Source organism: Lepisosteus oculatus, chromosome 9, assembly GCF_040954835.1.
Source record: "Lepisosteus oculatus isolate fLepOcu1 chromosome 9, fLepOcu1.hap2, whole genome shotgun sequence".
NCBI classification, from domain to species: Eukaryota; Metazoa; Chordata; class Actinopteri; order Semionotiformes; family Lepisosteidae; genus Lepisosteus; species Lepisosteus oculatus.
Genome location: NC_090704.1, coordinates 22793804 through 22813737, shown reverse-complemented (window position 1 = coordinate 22813737; position 19934 = coordinate 22793804). Strand labels below are relative to the sequence as shown.

General features: G+C 35.6%; 1 protein-coding gene across 23 annotated transcripts in view; it reads right to left on the bottom strand.

Moving 5' to 3' along the window:
• Positions 1-19934, bottom strand: part of adgrl2a (adhesion G protein-coupled receptor L2a) — a 323813-nt gene that overhangs the window by 95071 nt on the left and 208808 nt on the right. For 9 of the 23 annotated variants that reach the window (XM_015355723.2, XM_069194279.1, XM_015355726.2 and 6 more), the window contains exon 1: positions 17127-18027. The exons of 3 other annotated variants lie outside the window; for them this stretch is intronic. The gene's annotated coding sequence lies outside the window, so the exon portion shown is untranslated. Of the gene's footprint in view, positions 1-17126; positions 18028-19934 lie in introns of those variants that run through there. 11 more of the 23 variants (XM_015355713.2, XM_015355717.2, XM_015355721.2 and 8 more) reach the window with 4 other exon arrangements.

Below are 19934 nucleotides of genomic sequence, written 5' to 3'. Positions count from 1 at the left end.
TTTTAATTAATACAGTTTCAAGCTATTCAGAGATTCCGATTTCTGCATTAAACCCCATAATCTTGGGAAAACGGTTATTTATAATTTAAGGATAGCGTTGAATACATGTAAAATACACAAAAGAATCTGGAATCCTAGTATGAATTTGGCAAACAGCATCATGTTCTTAAAATATAAAGCATAGGCCCAGTTTTAAATTTTGACATTATGTTCCCAGATTTGTACATATACTGTCTTCATGAACTGTATTAAAGAAATACAATAGCTGAAAAAATAGAATTTGCTATGTTCAAATAAATAAAAACAAAAATAGATTATCTCTTCTTTGTCATACTGAGAAATTATCTCAATCCTATTATTTTATTTCACATACTCAATTAATATAATATTTTATCCCATTGTTTTGCTGCTTAGATTGGTCTATTATCAAATTCTGTTCAATGACACACCTCTATTCCTTCTTTCTTAAACTAAATGCAGCTCTGTGCAAGCTCCTTAACAACCAGCCCAGCATAGACAGTGAATAAATTTGTAAGCTCAAGAGCATTTCGCTCATTGCTCTAAATGTGCTCCACATAAATCATTGTTACTAGCCATTCAATTAATCGATTTGCGCGTTCCCCCTTGGTCCAAACATATGGCTACTAAATGAAACAATAATGACCTGAGATCTGTCATACATTAGGCCATCAATACAGGGTAGGGAAAGGTTAAAGAGAGATTTTTTTGGAAGACTTCAGTTAATTATGCTTTTGAAGAAAACAAGATGAATGCTCAGTGAATAAGTAAGCAATAAGCCAAATAAGTGCAAAACAATATAGTTAGCTGGCATTAACATTTGAAATAGAATACTGCAGAGGGAAAAAAGATACTCCTTACAACTGGTTAATTATAATAGTGTTGTAGGCTGAAAGAGAGAACAATAAACAGTTTTCTCACCCTAAAGAGCAGATCTATTGCCTCAGATGCTTCAGATTTGAATGCGATTGACCATTTTATTCCCAAATAAAGAGGCTCTAGCGTTCTATAGTGGAAACAAAACCAGATTCTTTCATGCAGACTCTGAAACATCCTGCATTAAAAGAATTCTGAACCTCGATCAAGAAAAGAAGCTCCTTTTTGTAACTATCATTAACACTATACATTATTCTGTTTTCAACCTATAAGAGTTTTTATTCCCCCCAAGGTCAAATGGTTAAAGAGTTAAAGAAAAAATGTACAGAAAAAACATTGCACAAGAGATAGAAATTTCAGTTTTTGCAGCCTTTAATACTAGCATGTTTACAGAAATTCCATAAATTTGTATGCCATAAGTGAAATCAGATTGGGCATCCAAAGATTTCTTTTCTTACTTACAACCAATTCTTTAAATTGTCTTTTTCTTAATAGCATTAAAAAAGCTATGCTGAGACTCCTGTTAAAACTACACCTGAACTATACCCGTCTATCAATATTGCTTTTAACAAGGCTGAGTTGTAAAGGTTACAAAATTTTAATACGGGTGTTATACATTCTCAGTAGTAATCCTGGTGTTTTAGTGGAAGTGAAGTGGATTATCGCAAATGAAATTTGAAAATGTCATTTCCATTTACTGATAACACAAAAACGATTCCTTTCAGGTCCCAGATGATAAGAGTAATTTTGCCACAAACGTAAATGGTGCCTTCACCCAGCGCTTCCCAGCTCAGGAATTAATAATAGGCTGACATTAATACCAGCAGATAAATAAGAAGGTCAAAGTGTTGCAAGGACCACCATAGCCCAGGTATCTCATAGCGATAGTACCTGCCAATCAACTGCAATAACTTGTTACATTAAGTTATTGACACGGTTTTCATTTCCCTTTGAAATCTAACTGATACAACACAAAACTCATTACGCAACATGTTGTTAGTTCCTAATGGAAAAAAAAAAAGATATATACATAGTTACTTCACAAAGTTAACAGGCACCTCCTTTACCCACTAATAACTGCATGTATACTTTGATTTTCAAGTTTTATTACAGACCCTGTTTTAAGAACATTCAACTTGAAAATCAGGGAGATGTGGCCCTTAACCCATTTTGGTTAATGAACTATCAGAACAGAAAACAAACATAATTAAATTAAATTTTATTTGAACACTTCAACATCAATTAGTGGGATAGTGAAAGCATCTGCCACATTCATTGCTAAATTTACTTTCGTGCTGTAAAAGATCCACAGTACAACAAACAAAAACAAAAATCAGGAAAAAAATATTATCTATGTAGAAACTATTACTTACTTTCATTACTGAATACATCTATCCTGACAGTAATTAGCTATAACAAAAAGGTATTACCTGTAGCACTTAACACCTATTGTATAATTTTCACATTTATATAACATGTAATTATTTTTTAAACTTATTAACCTACAAAGGAATATGAAAACGAAAGGTTTTCAGGTGTAGCATTTATAAATGGCAATTTAATTAAATTTATTAGATTACAAAAAAAGATGCAAAGGATGACAACAATCACAGCATGTCCTTGTAATGTTCCAATAATGAAATATTAAAAATGAAGTGCTACAGGCTGCTTTAATTACACTGTGTGAACCGTAACATATATCTGTCATACTTCATTTATTGAAACCACAGCTTGTTTTATGCAAAATGTGTCATTTTATAGAAAACTAAATTCAACAAACCCAAGAAAGTAATAAAATCTCAACTCAAGACTGGGATCCACCATCAAGCTTTGAAATTAATATTTTACAGGTATAGGAAGAGTTACATTCTAAAGACAAATACGTTCCTAACCCTCTTTCCTTAGATTTGATACATAGACTGGATGTCAATGTATCAATTTTTATAACATTTAAGATGCTGAAGCCCTGAATTTTATTAATACATGCCACAATGCAAGTGCAACAAAGAAACAAAACTAAGAGTGCAGCACTAGCCTATGTGCCATACTCTGCCTAAATTAGTCATAACACATCAGGGATTGCAAACAAAGCAGTAACGTTTGGCCTGATAAGTTATCTAAAGCTCATCTTCTCGATTTCAGCAGAATGCATCAATGTTGTTTTTATTCATCTTGTGCACACAACAGAGATGCAACTGAAACCAAGCGAGTGTATGCTTCAAAAGGCTAACCCACCAGATTCCAAAGGCTATAGTGTCTTCTGATGCAGTGCATTTGTACATAATGCCTCAAGAAAATACTTACAGATACACGAGTCAATTTAGGTAGAGCAAGGCAGCAGCAACACCTCCATAGTCTCAGTCAAGAAACTAGATTGCCATCTTTGGCAATGCCTATGTTGAGTGAAGGCTGCATTTCCTAATCACAGCCGAGTGCTTGTGCATTCAGGTTAGGTCTCACGAAAGGTGCCCAAGGAGGAGCAGTCACATTTTGCAAACTCTGCCAACCTAAACTCCTATTTATCCCGATTTCAGCATTCTCACATCAAAACAGATGATTATAGTGCTTTGTAATCTTCATGTTAAACCAATTTTAACAATTTATGCCATGATCACAATGTAAAATAGCTACTAGTTCTGTACTGTAAGCGCATGCATCCCATGAGAAATCTACAGTGCGACTAATAGTTTTTAGCATGCTTCCTATAAAACTGAAAACGCTATTAACTGGAACTACTTTTGTTTTTGCTAGGTTAACCAAGAAGTTTTTTTTTTAGCATTCCAAATTATTGGAGCTTTACAGCAAACTGTTTCAGCGGATGGCCATGTAACGTGGCTCATTAATACAGGATAAAAGTAGCAGCTGTATGAGTAAAAAGCTTGCTCTGTCCCTCTACCAAGAACCAGGCCATCAATAATTCACTATGATTGGGAAGCATTATTCAACAGGATGATTAATTTTTAAGATAGCGGGTGGCAGCACAAACCATGAAAAAGGTACCGCAGAACAAGACGTGAAACAACAGCGCAAAACATAGCTATGGGAAATTAAGAGAATTTCGCTTACATTTTTCACATATTTCCTCCTGAGAGACAAAGCATTTTGCATTTGCATTTGTAGTACATGTACATTGCCCTTTCAACTTCACCTCTTTGCAGAACCACTTTTTGAGGCCTATTATAAGGAACGGCCAAGTTTTTCTTTTTCCTTCGATGGGGAACAACTGACTATTCTTTCGATGAATTCAACAGTGCACTTTCTACTGGAAATGCTAAACGAATTTAAACAAAGATATGCACTGCCAGGCCGTTTGCTTCTATTCACACTATGAGTCCTGCAACACAAACAGGAAACCTTTTAGTGTCAAGCAGCGGGTGGACACAGCCCCAATTAATAACACCCAGCCCTACAGGCTCCTGGCTGGCAACAGGGAGGACTGGTGCTAAACACTCCCCAGACGACTCCATCCCGCCCGACTCCGACTTGGGACAGGTGTGAAGTGGTAGCCTCCAGGCTACGGGTTCCATCCTGCATTCACATAAATGGAGTCTTTTATCTGAGCCACCACAAATCACTTTCCAGGATTTCTCTATACTACGGAGTACAAATGATGCCAATACCTTACACTTAAAAAGCATTGCATTGCCGAAAGTGAGGAAATGGAAAAAGAAGTAGGCGTAGCATTGTGTCCAAGATCAGACAGGTGTACGTCTGCCAATAGACTGCTCTGCACTGAAAGTATCAATGATTGTGTACAGGACACATTAAAACCTAGGGATGCTGTAAACAAGATATTTTTAACCATTTTATAGGTCAGTTCATGCATTAAAACAACACATGGACATCAGATGAGTCGCATCCGACTTCACCTTGAAATACACAAATGACACAAAATATTAATGTAGCCTATATGTACGCACACACATATATACAGCCTGCTTAAAGTAATCAAATTGTTTTCCTCTTAATCATTCCGCAACGTTCAATTCATGCAGATAATTAAAATCCTGGGACACGTTTGGAGACAATCTGTCAAGTCAGTTTGACACTCGGTCACGTCCAACTCCTGAACTGATGAAATTGGAACCTGGCATAAATCTGAAAGCCAAGCTGTGTGACATTGGCAAGGAACCGGCTTTTTGTGCCAAGGCCACGGTAAGAATATTCTTATGATATTTTTTGCGCTGCTATTTTGCTTTGCCTTGAAAATACTCCTTTTTTGTGATGCACTGTATAGTAGTAGCAAGAGAAAAATGATTCAAGATCTACACTATTTGCAAAAGAAAAAATACACACTATTCCAACAAGAAATAAATGGAAGCAAAATCACCATCTCCCAGAAGTTCGGGAGAGCAGGTCATAGACAATAACTTCCTGCTATGTTTTAGTCTGGCTCATTGCAAGTTCATTAACATGTGTTAGCCACCAAAATTATCAGAATTGTTGTGACGTAAATGTTTTTGTATAGGTTCATTCAGCAAGCCCCTTTAGATCAAAACACTTAAGAGCTGCAAAGAAAAATCTTTATAAACTAGAAACAGACAACTAAAAATACCATATCACAAGGAATAATGTAAGATATTACTTGTATACATGAGTCATAATGTAAGATTTTTCCATTTAACTTTAACATTTTTTTAAATCACTATTTACATAATGTTGTGCAGCAAAATACTGGATATTAAATTAATCAAGTGAAAACACCTGTACTGAAAATTAACTACAGTAAAATGCCAAATTTCACCATGAATAACAATACAATGTAAAAAAATGTTCATTTTCACAGCTTTGTATGAGGTAATTGAGAGCCTGCATTTTAAATTTTATTTTGAAGAACGGTGACAGTCATGAAAAATGCCTGTCCTTTCATGTCACTTAACGCTCTTCCCTAAACCATGAATCTTTCCAAGAATCAGAGTCTTGCAGTAATACAATGAGGTAATGTAAATGGATTACTTGCAACGTTATCATCTCCTGCCACCCATAGCAGGGCAGCAGACACTGTAATCACTACCTTTGCACCCTGTGTATGTTTAAGACAGCATGCTTCTGCACGATAACTCCAAAAACAATTCAATATAATCGCACCAAAGTTTGTACATTCAAAGACACATAAGACGATATGCCAACAGTCAACGAAATGTCTGAGATAATTTGCAGCTGAATATTTTATCGTTGCCAGCCAAAATTGGTCATTTCCACATTTCTGAGACAAAGCTCTTTTTTGGTGCTGAGAGAATTTAAATCCCCTTGTAAAAATTCTAAAAGGTGACCATGTCTGTACTACTAAATGACGGAATTACAGTTTAGGTCATACCTTTCACCTGGTGTTCTAAACCATAAGGATTAACAAAGGCTGTACATGAAACTTTCACCTGGTAATCCCACTGCTGTACAACTTCATAATACCCTAATAAAATCTTTATAATGGAAAAAAAATCAATATAAATATGCAAACAAGTAGTTAGGATAACATAATACTGTGAAAAAGCAGTAGCTCTTATTGGGAGAGTAAATCTAATAAGACTGCAGGCAGCTCAGAGATCTACTTTCTTGATTTGAGAAGCCATTTAGGGCTACGAAAGCACACTGAACTTTCAGAAAGGCTAGGATTATCCTGTTACAAGATTTATGGGGTTTTAGGGAAGGTAATTGGTTAAACCACACTGACGTAATCAAGGTTTCTCAAGTAGGAAAAAAAACAGCTTGCGAAATTAAGTCTTTCATCTTAGAGGATAATTATTTTCATCTAGCAAAAATACAACACATGCACACATCATTCAAGATTAACTTACAAAATATTTTCCATTTAATGTTTTTTTAAAAATCCCTATATTTAATTGAACCCATTTACTAGCTTTTCAGCGTGACTTACAAAACCAGCGAAGAACCTAAAACCTTTCAAAACAACAAATAAACTACAAAATAAGTGTACACTGTAGTACAATATTTAATACAAAAACAGCGTACACTGTCCAATGTGCACAAATTACTTATTCTGTACACCTGCATATGACTATATATACACATCCACACATAAAAGCAAAACAAAATAACATTTATAAGCTAAAATACTTATTAAATTATAATATAAAATGGACATTCTTTCTCCAAAAATAAACACATTTTAGAATAATATATAGAAATATCCCTTTTTGTTGTTTATATTTTTAAATATGATACATTGAATAACCTTGAAATGTATGAAGCTTGATAAATAAATTCAAGCAAACATTACATGGTACTTCAGATTCAGAAAGACTTTAAAAATATCCTGGAGTTCATTTCATAAGCTCCCCCTACAGGGCTGAACTAGTCAAAGGGCTAAGATGGACAAGAGTATAGTATATGGATCTCTGACATTTAAAAAACAGCACGGCATTCCTTTGTTTTATATACATCTAGTGTGACAAACATTTGTCACAGCTAGCCAGTGGAATTTCTGGCATTGCAGCACACAGAAAAACACTGAGTGCTTTCTGCTGAAACAAACTGAATTGCTCGGCCATACAAATGAGCATGCCTTGTATTTCTAGTCCGAATAATCTTTGCAGCTCAAAAATAAATCATTCTGAAGCGCACTGAGTCTGTGTTTACTGTAACAAATAAAAGGCATGATTTCCTTTTCCCTTGGGCTAGAACCTTCTTTATTATCAATTAAAAGCAATGACTGCACATATTTTAGCCACACTGGAAAAACTGTAAAAATTACCACTTGCCATTAAACAGGAATAGCACAGCCAGCAATAATGTCATAGGAACAGCGCAGCTTTTGTACGTGTATGTTTCTGTATGTACGGCACTGCTAATGCACTTAAAGAGAAGCCAGTTTTCTTTTAAAACGGCTCCGAATCCAAATTTCAATTCACTCACTAACAGCGAAAGTCAGCGAATGCCAGAGGGTCTGGCTGTGTCAAAGCTAATTGAACTACGGTTAGAGGGTGAATGACAGGAAGATCTTTTGAATCCAAATTTTAAAAAAACATACTGAATCCAACTAGATGGTATCAGGCACAGCAAAGTAACTATTAGAAGCTTTGAACACTTTTTTTTTTTTGGAATGCGACTCCTTAGCTGCCCCCAGGCTTACAGAAGTTATTTCTGATGGTAATGGGTGCTGGAGTGCTATCCTGGTATCCTGTCAATTTGGTCCAGACACACCAGTCATCAGCTTGAGTTGCTGAATGATGGAAATGCCACAGGCATCCAAGCAAAGCTCAGCAAGGACAAAAATGCAAAGCCTCCCTTTTGTTAACAGGACAGCAATGCCTTACGCAAAGTTCACCTAAGAGGATGAGCAAAATAATTTCCTGCAGTATGGAAATACCCAGCTTTCAAGTTTCAAAATTTTCACTTGGTAGCGTTATATTTTCTTCTTTTTAATTCCGTTTTAGAATTTTGTTGAAAAATGACAACTTTAAAATCTACGCACTTCCCGAATTTAACTTCTGGCAGACAGTTCATATAGTTTCTCCACACTAAGAAATCTGCACAGTGCTGAGAAAAAAAAATGACTGGTTTACAAATAAAACAAATTACATCCTTTATTTATCCCTTTGTCAAATAGTATTAACTAACAATTCAAAAACATAATCCAGTAAAAAGTCATAAAGAAAATTATGCCACAACATAAACCATAGTATATATATTTTTAAATAAAGCTTAAATATTATTTAATGTATTTCATATTATACTTTAAATATACTTGACCAATATAAACAAAAAAATAAACTTAAGCATAATTTGCAATAAAAACTATAATGTAAATATATAAATTCCCCACTGAATTTTGTCATTAACAAACAGTGCTATTTCCGAGTGCTGCAATAATTTAAAAAATACAATTTATGCAGTACCAAAGACATCATCCAGAATGAAGTACTAAATTTCACCTTCAACTGAAAAAAAGCTGTCCTCTCTTAACCACCAAAACTGACAACTTCAATAAAATATTAAAAAGAAAACACTTCAACAAGCGCTTTGAGAAGCCACCTTTAAAGGTGCTATATAAAATATAGTTTATTACTAACGTTTAAATCTCTGTTCTTTGTCCTTGCTGGAAATGTAGGCAAAATAAGCACAAAAAATAGTGGTGAGTGATGTAAGTGTTCAATACTTTTTTTTTTGGAAAACAACACTTAAACTAGCCTGGTTAAAGAGGTTTAAAGCAAAGCAGCAAGAAAAGCCAGAAAATTAAAGCTGGAGTCTGATTTGCAGAACAAACAGAGGTAAAAGTCTGAAAGCAGCTGTGCAAGCCACGCAACAGAGTGAAACAACCACCACAAGGATCCCTGAAGGCCTATCAGATTAAATGGACAGGTCCTGAGACTCCTGCTCCCATTTTTTAAATAAGAAAGGGTAGACCTTAATCCCAGGGTGTGAATTTTCGTGTTAATAATGTACTCCTAACAGATTGTGAAAACTAGTGACAAGACCAACAGGGGCCTGTTTTGCTCAACACACGTTCTCTTGTCAGGCTGTGATTAATGCTGTGCTCTGTAGAGGGAGACATTACATCCGGGCTCAAACACAAACTAAATTTCACCCAAGGGCAGGAATCTGATTTAAACATCTCTATTTGGAGTGACATTTGTCCTCTGTTTTCAAACCGTTTCCCCAGAAACTCCTGTGAGTTGACTCGATGACCCAAGAGCAACCCATTGCTTCTGGCTTGTCATATTTCTGCTCCTCATGGCAGAATCAGCAAAGCCAGATCAGTTGAGTATGATGCAGTGTTTCACTCACTAGAGAGGCTCTCATAGAGACAACAGCAGGTGCAGAAGTGCCAGTTGCTGCGCTGGTACTGGCTCTCACAGCAGTCAAGATTAAATTCACAGATGTACTAATGCAACTTAATGGTTTTTGTGCGTCGTTTCAACAATGGATCTTTGTGCAAAGTGCAAAGATCTTCCTCTGGTGATTTCAACATTTCTGTGGCATGGCACAAGAAGTCTGTGGGATCAAACACACTCTCAACCACAGCTCGCATCATTAAACAGTGCGTTAAATAGTGCTTCTGTATTAAGACGAGTAAGTTTGCAAATCAGTAAGACCTCCCTAGATGCAGAATAAAAATAAGCATGAAAATGTGGCACAGCACAAAAGATCTTAAGTTCTGCTGATTTCTATTTATTTTATACATTAAAGATACTTTTTTTTCTCTTCAGCAACCTTGGTAATTGAACAAATCAGTACAAATCTGCAGGGACTGTGATAATCACTGCAGTTCACATTAAACCAACTACAAATGGTAGCTGCATTAGTTTATCAAACCACATTTCTTTTGTAATTATAAGCAAATTGTATTTAAGTTTGCTATGTGCCTCCAAAGAAATCAATGGTGTTCCGCTGTAGGCTGCACTTTACCTGCAGGTGGTAGTCATTGTGCGGACTTCTAATAGTACATAGCCTTCTTTATTATTATGCGTTGGAAATAATTGTTTTGTAAATAACAGGCCTGGGTGGATGAACCGCTCCAAGGCTTGATGCAATAAACTTTGATGAAAATACGAGATTGTTTACACATATTTCACACACCCTAAAGGTCTCAAAGTCCTAAACAGGACCGTGAGATACTGTCCAGAGTATACTCCCGTTAAGGGCCAATCTGACCTCTGTTATCTGTTGAACAGCAGGCCACTGGTGATGTTTTCTGCACTCATTTGATGAAAAATTCTTAGGGACACATTTTGCTAAATTCTTCGCAGAATGAGATTCTGCCACAGCAAAGGCAAACCTCAGAGTATGACCTGAGGGAAAGAGCAAGTTATTAGGACTTCACTCAAAAAACAATTCAATAGCAATGACAAAAATAATAAAATTTGAATGCAAAAGCTTCCAGGTTTGAGACCCATTTTAACAGGACACAGCATTCCCACCCGCCACATTAGGTTGCCTAAACTCAGAGCTAAAGCGCTGACTGTTGAATTGTTACAGTGATCAAAAGGTTATCTAAATCATAAATGTTCTGACAAATGACTCACAAAGGTAAGAGTCAAATACGACTCGGATGGGGGTAAACCCATATCAATTTCATGAATTACACTCATTTTTTCCCCCAAAAAAACCCCATAAAAACAACAAAAGTAATGAGTAACCTAAGTTTGATAAAAGGCCCCTGAAAGCGGCAGAACAGATTATTGTTTTTTTCAAAGATAATTTTACTTTGGAAATCTTTAAAAGCATTGTGTTTTAATTTATGAAGCACATTACTCTGTGAACTATGCTGTTAACCCATAGGTATGCATTCTTAAATAAAGTCACCTCATCCCTTTCGTGACAAGAAAGAAAAATCTCTTAGTTTCCAGGCTCTGATACATGGCCAACCCTGAGGTTTAAAGACATGAAAAAAAAAAATTCTTACATTTGAATTTTCAGTTTCCCCACTTACCCTGGGCTGAGCTGTGTAAAAAAGGCTGTCAATTTTCTGACCAAGGGACTGTGCCCTTTCCTGCTACGAGCAATTACGAAAGGAAAACCGAACACTGTGGCTAAATTACATTCCTGTCTTTTGAAAACAGAGGCGAAGTGCGGGCTATTTAAGAGCAAACAGAAGAGGCTTCAACACTTCTAACTGAGCAGAGATGCAAAGCTTCCTCTGGCAGCCTGCTGCAAACATTCAGTGAGCCAGGCCACACTTTCGTAAAATATGCTTGGTGTGTAATAACTAGTGTTTATTTTAAACTTTGCCTAGGAGGTTTCATTATAATGACACCATCATTTAATATTTTCCCTAATACTGATGCAGTGGAAGACCAAAAAATGTATTGTATCGATAAACAATATGTGCATGTGTGTATGACTTAACATGTTTTAAACAGTAACTAAAGCAGCCACTTTTATTTTAATTTCTATGAAACAAACACTGAGCCAAAATTAATTTATGTTTGGACACAGGCAACCGTTACTCCTACAGAGACAAAGCTTTTGATAGATTGTGTTTTAGTTTTTAATGTGATGGAAATTCTAGCTTTTTAATGGGAAAAATATGATTATATAAAATGTTTTAATAACCTGACACAAATAAAATACAAAAAGACCAAGCTAGCCTAGCACACTTCAAGCCGGCTGACTTGTATATACTTGTTCCAACTAACCATCACCAAATTCCAATAACTTCAACGCTACAGACCTATATCTAAAGAAGGTGACAAAAATATTTAACTATCTGAAATGTTTGTAGAATTAAGGATAAACCTTAAACATTTAATAGGCTAGCAAATTTTAAAAAAATCTAAATTAACACTTTTAAACCCAAGCAAATCAATAAAAACTGCTCTGATAGTACAATCTTACGTATCTTTTTAAATGGAACAGTCTAGCAAACTCAAAGACTTAAATTTATATTAAGCATTTTATCGACATGTTTATTTTAGGGATCACTAATTACTAATACAAGAAATCCTACTTTAAAAGCTAAATAGCTGTCTTCCCTTGACATGTTGTTTGGCTAGTTAATGCTTCTGTTAATGACAGTCCTTAGGTGTGAAACATGGTTTCAGGGGAATCTGGACATTTCACAGGTGAGTGCTAATCTTCTAAAATATGTAAATATGATCCTAGACTATCCATCACATGGAATTAATGTCTGATACAATACATATTCGAATGTTTGTATGACATTTCCAACCCAGGAGGCATGTGCTGTTGTTTTCTCAATGTTTTATTCACTGTTCAGTAAATTTAGGTTGTCACTAATGATCACATTTTGAATGTTACCTATCAAAACTGGTAGTTCAATCTTCTAAATACATTAAACGTAAACTGAATTTAAAACGAGTCTTGAGTCCTTTTAGCTGATTAGTCTTGGAGACGTTCACTTTTAGACAAAAGTATGATATATGTAATGCCAGAATCCTATACAGCAGACACCATTAACAATATCATTTGGCATTTCTGAATATGCCACGCACGAAACAAACCTTTTTTTTCTGAGGGGGTGCTAAGAAAACTCCAAATTAAACCATATGTATCCCATCTCTCAGGTTATTATTGTCCCAATAGGAAATTAATAAAGCACACAGGAAGTTTAATTTGTCATTTAGAGAGGTGGAGATCTTCCTACTGCTAAGAAAAGAGTGGAAACAAATGTTTCATGCAATGACTGCGGGACACACCCAAGCCTCCAGTGTTTTACTGATTGCTAATTGTAAAATAACAGTCGTAAAAGCTGCATTTTGGCCCACCAAGGATCTATACGGTGGATGTATTGCATCAAATTTGCCATAGCTGTGCTAAAGGCATGTTTATTCTCTTTGATAGAGGTTAGTTATCTGCACAGCTTGATTTCTGAAATTAGTGGAAAGAGGAAAAGTACCTAATGGGAATTTGTCAGATTAAACACACAGACACATGCACACAAAAGAAAACAAAAATCACTGATTTGCATTCACCACCTCCTAACCACTTTATCCTTCTCTTTAACCAGACCTATCTGCTCCCCTCCGTTTGTTTCCTGTTGTTGAGAATAGAGACAGCTGACAAATTAACCTGCCGAGATTAAGGATGTCAGGTGATGTAATCCCCATAACACTTTAATTTTTCTTCAAGTGGTCCAATTTTATCACATCTGTATACAGAAAATATTGCACTCACCTAATTATGTACCTTCCAGGGTTTTGTCAGATTCATGTCCTGAGTAGTATGAATGTAAGTGCTACTCTTCCAGGGCAATCTGTAGATTATCTCTAATAGCACAATGGCTAATGTGCTTTCCTTATAGCACTTTGAATTCAAAGCAGCCTAGTTAACGGCGACCTAAGTGTGATAATGGCAATTACATCGATATGTGGTCCTTTGACACCACAAAAAGCTTCTTCTATAGACTACAGATGATGCAAGGAAAAAAATAAACAAGTGAAGAATTTACATGAAATTCCCTTAGTTTAAGATTCACAACTATCTACCATTACAGCCAAAGATAAAAATATTTTAAAATCAAATTTGTAACATGGATCCATTATTATGTCCACCCCCAAAACATTCTTACTTGCGTGTACGTATGCACACATATACCTGTTTTTATGAACTATTACTTAAATAGCAAAAGCACGTTAAGGCTGCAATATTAACGGTCCTACTTTGTTTGCTATAATTACAAGAATAAATGCAAATATTCCTACAAGCTCTTGGCTCTTTTACACAACTGTCCACCAAGAAAACAATATTAAGCTCATAACCATCTGCCAACAGCACAAGAAAACAGCAATAAGAAATATCTGCATTCTATTTCCCAAATCTTTGCTAGGCCACATTGGTGTATTGATTTGCAAGTAGAGATGAAAAGTGAAGCAAAAAGATACTTCTTGTAAGCAGATAAACAACAGCTGCATTCATGGAAAATAAATACGTTATCTATCTTGTCACACACATAGCTTGTAATTTTCTTAGAAAAAGTAATATATCTCTTTCAGCCTAATACCAAAAAGATTATTTCAGTCAACTAAAACAAACAATGTTAACTCCCAGATGCAGCTTTTAAGCCTACTGTAATAAGACTGAAAACTGCTGAAAATGAAGAGCAAACGAAAGCTCCACAGATTAAATTGTTATAGTAAAGTGGAAAGTGTTTTAGGTTGATCATCTTGTATCGCCCAAAAGGGGTTCAGTAGGAATATAAATTATTAGTATCCACAATCTTATTTTTTAAATCAATTAATCCCCCACAGAAGAAAACTCAACCCCCGATTTCCATTTTGCGACTAGTGGCTTTCAACATAAAGAAAAGTTTTAAGTAATTCCTTGCAGGCAATCACAATTTCATTTATAAACACACGGAGAATTCCCAGGAAGAAAAAAAAAGATTTTAGTCTTCAAAAGTTAAAACTTTCACAAAGTCCACAGTGGCCTACACTTTATATTTATATATATTTTTAAACTAGTGGAGAAAAACACATTACTGAGATTCTCAATCAGTTTAAAAGGAAAGAAAACCAGTGTTTCTTCTTAAAGATCAACAGACTTTCTAGCTATGAAGAACAATGTTGTTACTGAGAGATGATTGCCTGTTTCCACACAGAAACACAAAAAGTGTTGAGACAGACTGCAAGTCCACCTCCCCATTTTCCTCCTTCAGAATCTCATTCGGCCTTTCGGCCCAAGCCAAAGCAAATGGGTTTCAGCCTTAAGTTTTCCCCATTGAGCCTGGGCTCTGAGTACTTTGATATGCTAATTGATGCCTTCAAACAGCAAGAATTCGCACTTGCATTAATTCAAACAATTTGCGCAGAATGATGTGAAATGGCACCTCTTTTTAAGAGAGACAGAACAAAAGGAGTGAATCACAGTGTGGCCCAGGAAATCAAACAACAGAACATTTGTTCTGCTGAATTCCTCTCCTCACTCAGATGCAGCACCTTTTTTTTTTACTTTTGTTGTGAACTACAAATTTAAAAGAAATCTGAAAGCATATTAACCAAGCTCTACATCAATGCAACTTCCAAAAGTAGAAACAGTAACATACCATCGTCTTCTTAGACATATTGTGGAACACAGAAATATAATGTTACAAAGTTGTTTTTTTTAATTGTACAAAAAATGTTAAGTATTCTTGATGGAATAAAATAAATCCATATTTTCAACAGTGTAACAAGTTCTCAATTGTCACCTGAGAAATACTTAGGGCTCTTTTATAAACTTCAGAAACACCACTGTCTTCGGATATACGAATGCACAGCTACATTTCTGATTTACATTACAATATTTATATATTTATCTGATAAGAATTTAAGTATAAATACATTCCTACTTTTTGCAGAAACCCTTAATTACTGTTGTTACCTAAATAGCGTGTATATTGTTTTTACAATTTAAAAGCAACGTTAAAATAAATTCTAGAGTAACTGCTGATGGCATTTAAAGAAATACGAAAGACTTGTTCTCCGAAAACTGTGGCTTGAATGTGACTACTACTACCTGCAGAAAACTAATTAGTTGTATTCTGAATCGATGCAACCAATAATTTTCATTTGTTTTTCCCGTCAAGCACGGAAATTTGCAAAGGCCTAAGTGTCATCTTGCGTGCTTGCGCTAGAAATTGAATGGACCATTGCTAAATGTATCCTTTAGATCACTGACTTTACAGATCAATTCAGATTCATCGTTCATCCTCTTTGTGCATTACAAATTCGCCTGTAATCAAACATTCGTGATAACCACCCGGCAAACAAATTAAATAATGCGTTCTTATTTTCTTGCGTTTTTTGATAGTTTACACGTGGTTGACGTGAAATGCTGGGATATTAGTAAATAATATATGTGCAGTTAAAGGATCTAATTGTACCGCTGCGGCGCGTAATAAAGCGTTACCGTGGATTCAAACATGCTATGTGACCTATGCTTCGTTTTACAAGAGCGTAGTTAAAGGTGAAAAGGAAAACAGATTTTTGAGTATCCAAGAGAAAACCAATGCTCATTTAATAATTCTATGGTAATTTTAGTATTGCAGAATACTGCTAATAGTAATCTTTCTGATTTACCAGAACCCGTCTTTATAGGATATGAACCTAGGCCCTGAATATTCAGAGGCTTTAATAAAGCCTTTAAAGCTTATTTGCTCTTTCGAACACGTATAAACAAACACCGAGAGACAGAGATTAAAGACAGATATATCTACCTCCAGCACATGTAATATTTGAAAAACAACAATTATTCCTAAAACCTGTTTATTTTATAACTTTAAATGCACAAATTCCAATTAAATGGTCCTTTACTTCTGGTACATGTGAAAGCCCTCTTTTCTAATCGTTTCCATTCATTCGAACTCAGAAGGCAGCCTACCAAAATCAATCCACATCTGGTTGTGTTTTGATTAACCATTTTTCAATTAACCATGGCACTCCTTGGATCATTTTAATTACTTCGAACAGACTGGTTCTGTTCTTTCAAAGCATAATTCATGTTGAAATCTGCTTATTGTTTCTTTTATCTAAAATTCTTTTAGTTGAGCAGCTTTCAGACGCTTTGTTTACTATCAGTATTACTTAAATATACATCTTTTGGAGTATGATTAATGGGTTAACGAGCACAGATTCTGTGTATAGGAAAGCAACAGAAATCACACAATGATCTAAACAAGTCATTTAATAGTTTTGCTTCTGAGTTAGTGGACTTTGTCCCAAAAGTTAGACGCACACAGAAATCCCCCTCACTAATCCGACACACACAAAAGCAACACAAACACAAAGACGTTTACGGGGGGGAAAGTGAAAACTTACTATAGCTCTCATCCTTACCTTTTAGGAAGAGTCACATGGAATACTTTTGAATGGCAAACTCGGGCAGACGATAAACTAAGCAGAAAAGCAGACAAGCTTGTAAAAAGAACTCCTCTGCAGCTCAATGCACAGTAGGAAATATAGAGACTCTGCAGTTCTGATGCATACGCTCCACTTATCTGGGACAGATAGTGTTTTATCAGGCAGCAGGTTCTTCTTCAAGTCCACACATTCCCGCAGACTGGACACACTGCTCCATGTCAATGTACTGGTCAATCTTTAATTGAAGCAAAGTCCAGCTGTTTTTTTAAATATATTATTTCTTCTTCGCAGACCAAAAACCGACAGGGAAGCGCACAACAGCCTTCAACAGAGATAAAAAGCTAGCAAAAAGCAGAGCTCCGATAAGCTGAAATCTGAAGGCAAAAAAAACTCTGCACTGCCTTTTCACTCTGTTGATGTCAATCCACTCTGCATCTCCCAGGATGACAATGCGGCCTTAAGCGTGACTGCTGAGTTTCAAGCTCCTCGCGTATTAGAAGATCCTGCTCACAGCATTCATTGAGCGCTCAGAGAATGGCTTGAGACAGAGAAACAAGCACCCAGTAAACAGTGCCAGTGCAGAGAATTGTATGCAGGCTCCCTTCTGCATGAGCTAGCTTTGAATGGGGCTGCGGCAAAACCTGACGTGGATTCCACACCAGGCACTGACTCGGAGCCTCTCTTCCCAAGCACCAAAGCAACTAATCATATAAACATATTATCATGTGCAGCAAGACTAAATCTCCATTGCTTTTTAGCCCCGGCTGTCGCAAAAGAAGATTACAGACAACTGAGCACAAATGCGAAGCAGATTATCTATAAATATATGCCACTATTGGCCATTTTCCACTCCATTTGAACTGATGCTTGCCCTGCTTTTGGGTTTCGACGGCTCAATCCCTTTCACAGTAGGCAGTCCAGCCTGCTCAACCAATGACTGACGACGTATTCTTACAGTAACACTAGAGAGCTTTAAAAAAGTAGACCCCCTCTTTTCTCCAGCTGGACTCAATAAATACAGAAAAGACACTGCAGCAATGCTGGGAGGAAAACCGAGATGCCACAGAGGAGCTGTGGCTAAGACAGTCACTGACTGATGAATTTGTCATCATTCATTCCAGGCAGAGATTATCATTTTTTTTTTTGCATTTTGAGAAAGTGTAGAAAAGAACAGCAAATCTCACCGTCTGCTAAAAAGTTCTTGGCTAGTTTTCCGTACTATGCAGCAAGTTTACGAAATCAGTACATCTTCTCTAAAATAATGTTAAGTCTTGAAAATAACATGTTCTGCCTTTTTAAAATGTTATGGCCTTAATTCATTTGAAAACATTCTTAGAAGCACCAGCCATTTGCTGTATATTAAAATTATTTTTATCCTCAGTTTTCCTATACTGAATTGATCCCTCAACTTATTTGGCCTTTCTGATTTGCACATGGAAATTTCACGAAAAGAAACAACCTTAATCACTTTTTACTGTTGTTCCCATCTATTCATGGTAATTAAAAAAAAAAAGTAGAAAAAGTATCTTTGGAGGACTCTGGAAGGTTTATATGTCCCAGAACAGTGCCAGCTCAGAAAGCTGGTATACACCTGGCTCCAATAAAAGGCTACTTGAAACTGCTAAGGGGAAATGTGAATTTAAGTAAAATTAACCAGGTGAAGGTGAAGGGATGAGTGGGGCATACTTCTGTTTTCATAAGCATAATTTTACATAATAATAGATATGTTTTTCTATACAATAAGAGAAAACAGATGTAATAAAGGTCACCCAATGGCAGAAATTCATATTTTGAGAAATAATGTTTATGTATAAGTACTACTGAAAGTAAAAACACATGTGGTTTCTTTAAAACAACCTTTAAGGGGCTAAAGCCTTTGTATAATTCATACATGCTTTAATTCTTTCACATATCAGTCGGAAATCGCTCAGAAGCCATTTTCCCTTTATTAAATGCAAATTTTGAGAGAATGAGACAAGCAAAAATTGAGCATATGGGACTCCTTGATTAGTGCTTTAATTTTGCATTGAAAGCAAGACAAGTACTATAAAATTTTAGTGTATTTTAAGAACATAAAAGGTTATGCGTCTGTGAAAGTGTTGTGACACTTATATAAAATAATAATTACACCAGTCTACTGGAAGGATTTATCTAGTACATCAAAGTTGAGACTTAATTATTTTTATTTTAGTAAATATTTCTTATATTTCAATTCACTATGTTATTTAATGTGTTATTGATCAGTTTAGAATTATTGAATACAGTGAATTCTACACAAAAACTGTGATTTTAAAAAGGCTGAAATAATTTATAGTCAAAGGATTAATATTCTGTTTACACGTCCAAAAAATCATGTTTATACAGTATCCATACTCCAATTAAAGGCTACTTGAAACTGTTAGAATCTTAATTTCAGTCATTTTCTTTTAAAATTCTGTTTTAAGACTCTTACAGTATCTGCATACCTGTAACTGTGCAACATAAAAAGCATGTTAATGTCTTAGCTGCTGATTTCAATGTCCTCAGATAGTGCTTTGCAAATTGGTAGTATTTTTAATAAATACAGATTTCGCCATATATACAGTAAAATGTAGGCCTTTACAGAAAAATCCGCCAAACATTCTTATAGTAATTGCAAATTAAATTGAAATGTTCCCTCTGTACTTTGAAAATGCATGTTACATTTGCTTTACGTTAAATAGTTTCTAAGCAGTCATGACAATTCCACCTCAAGTACACAGAAGGAACACATTACCTCAGTGGCTAGTAAAGATCGATGGCCTT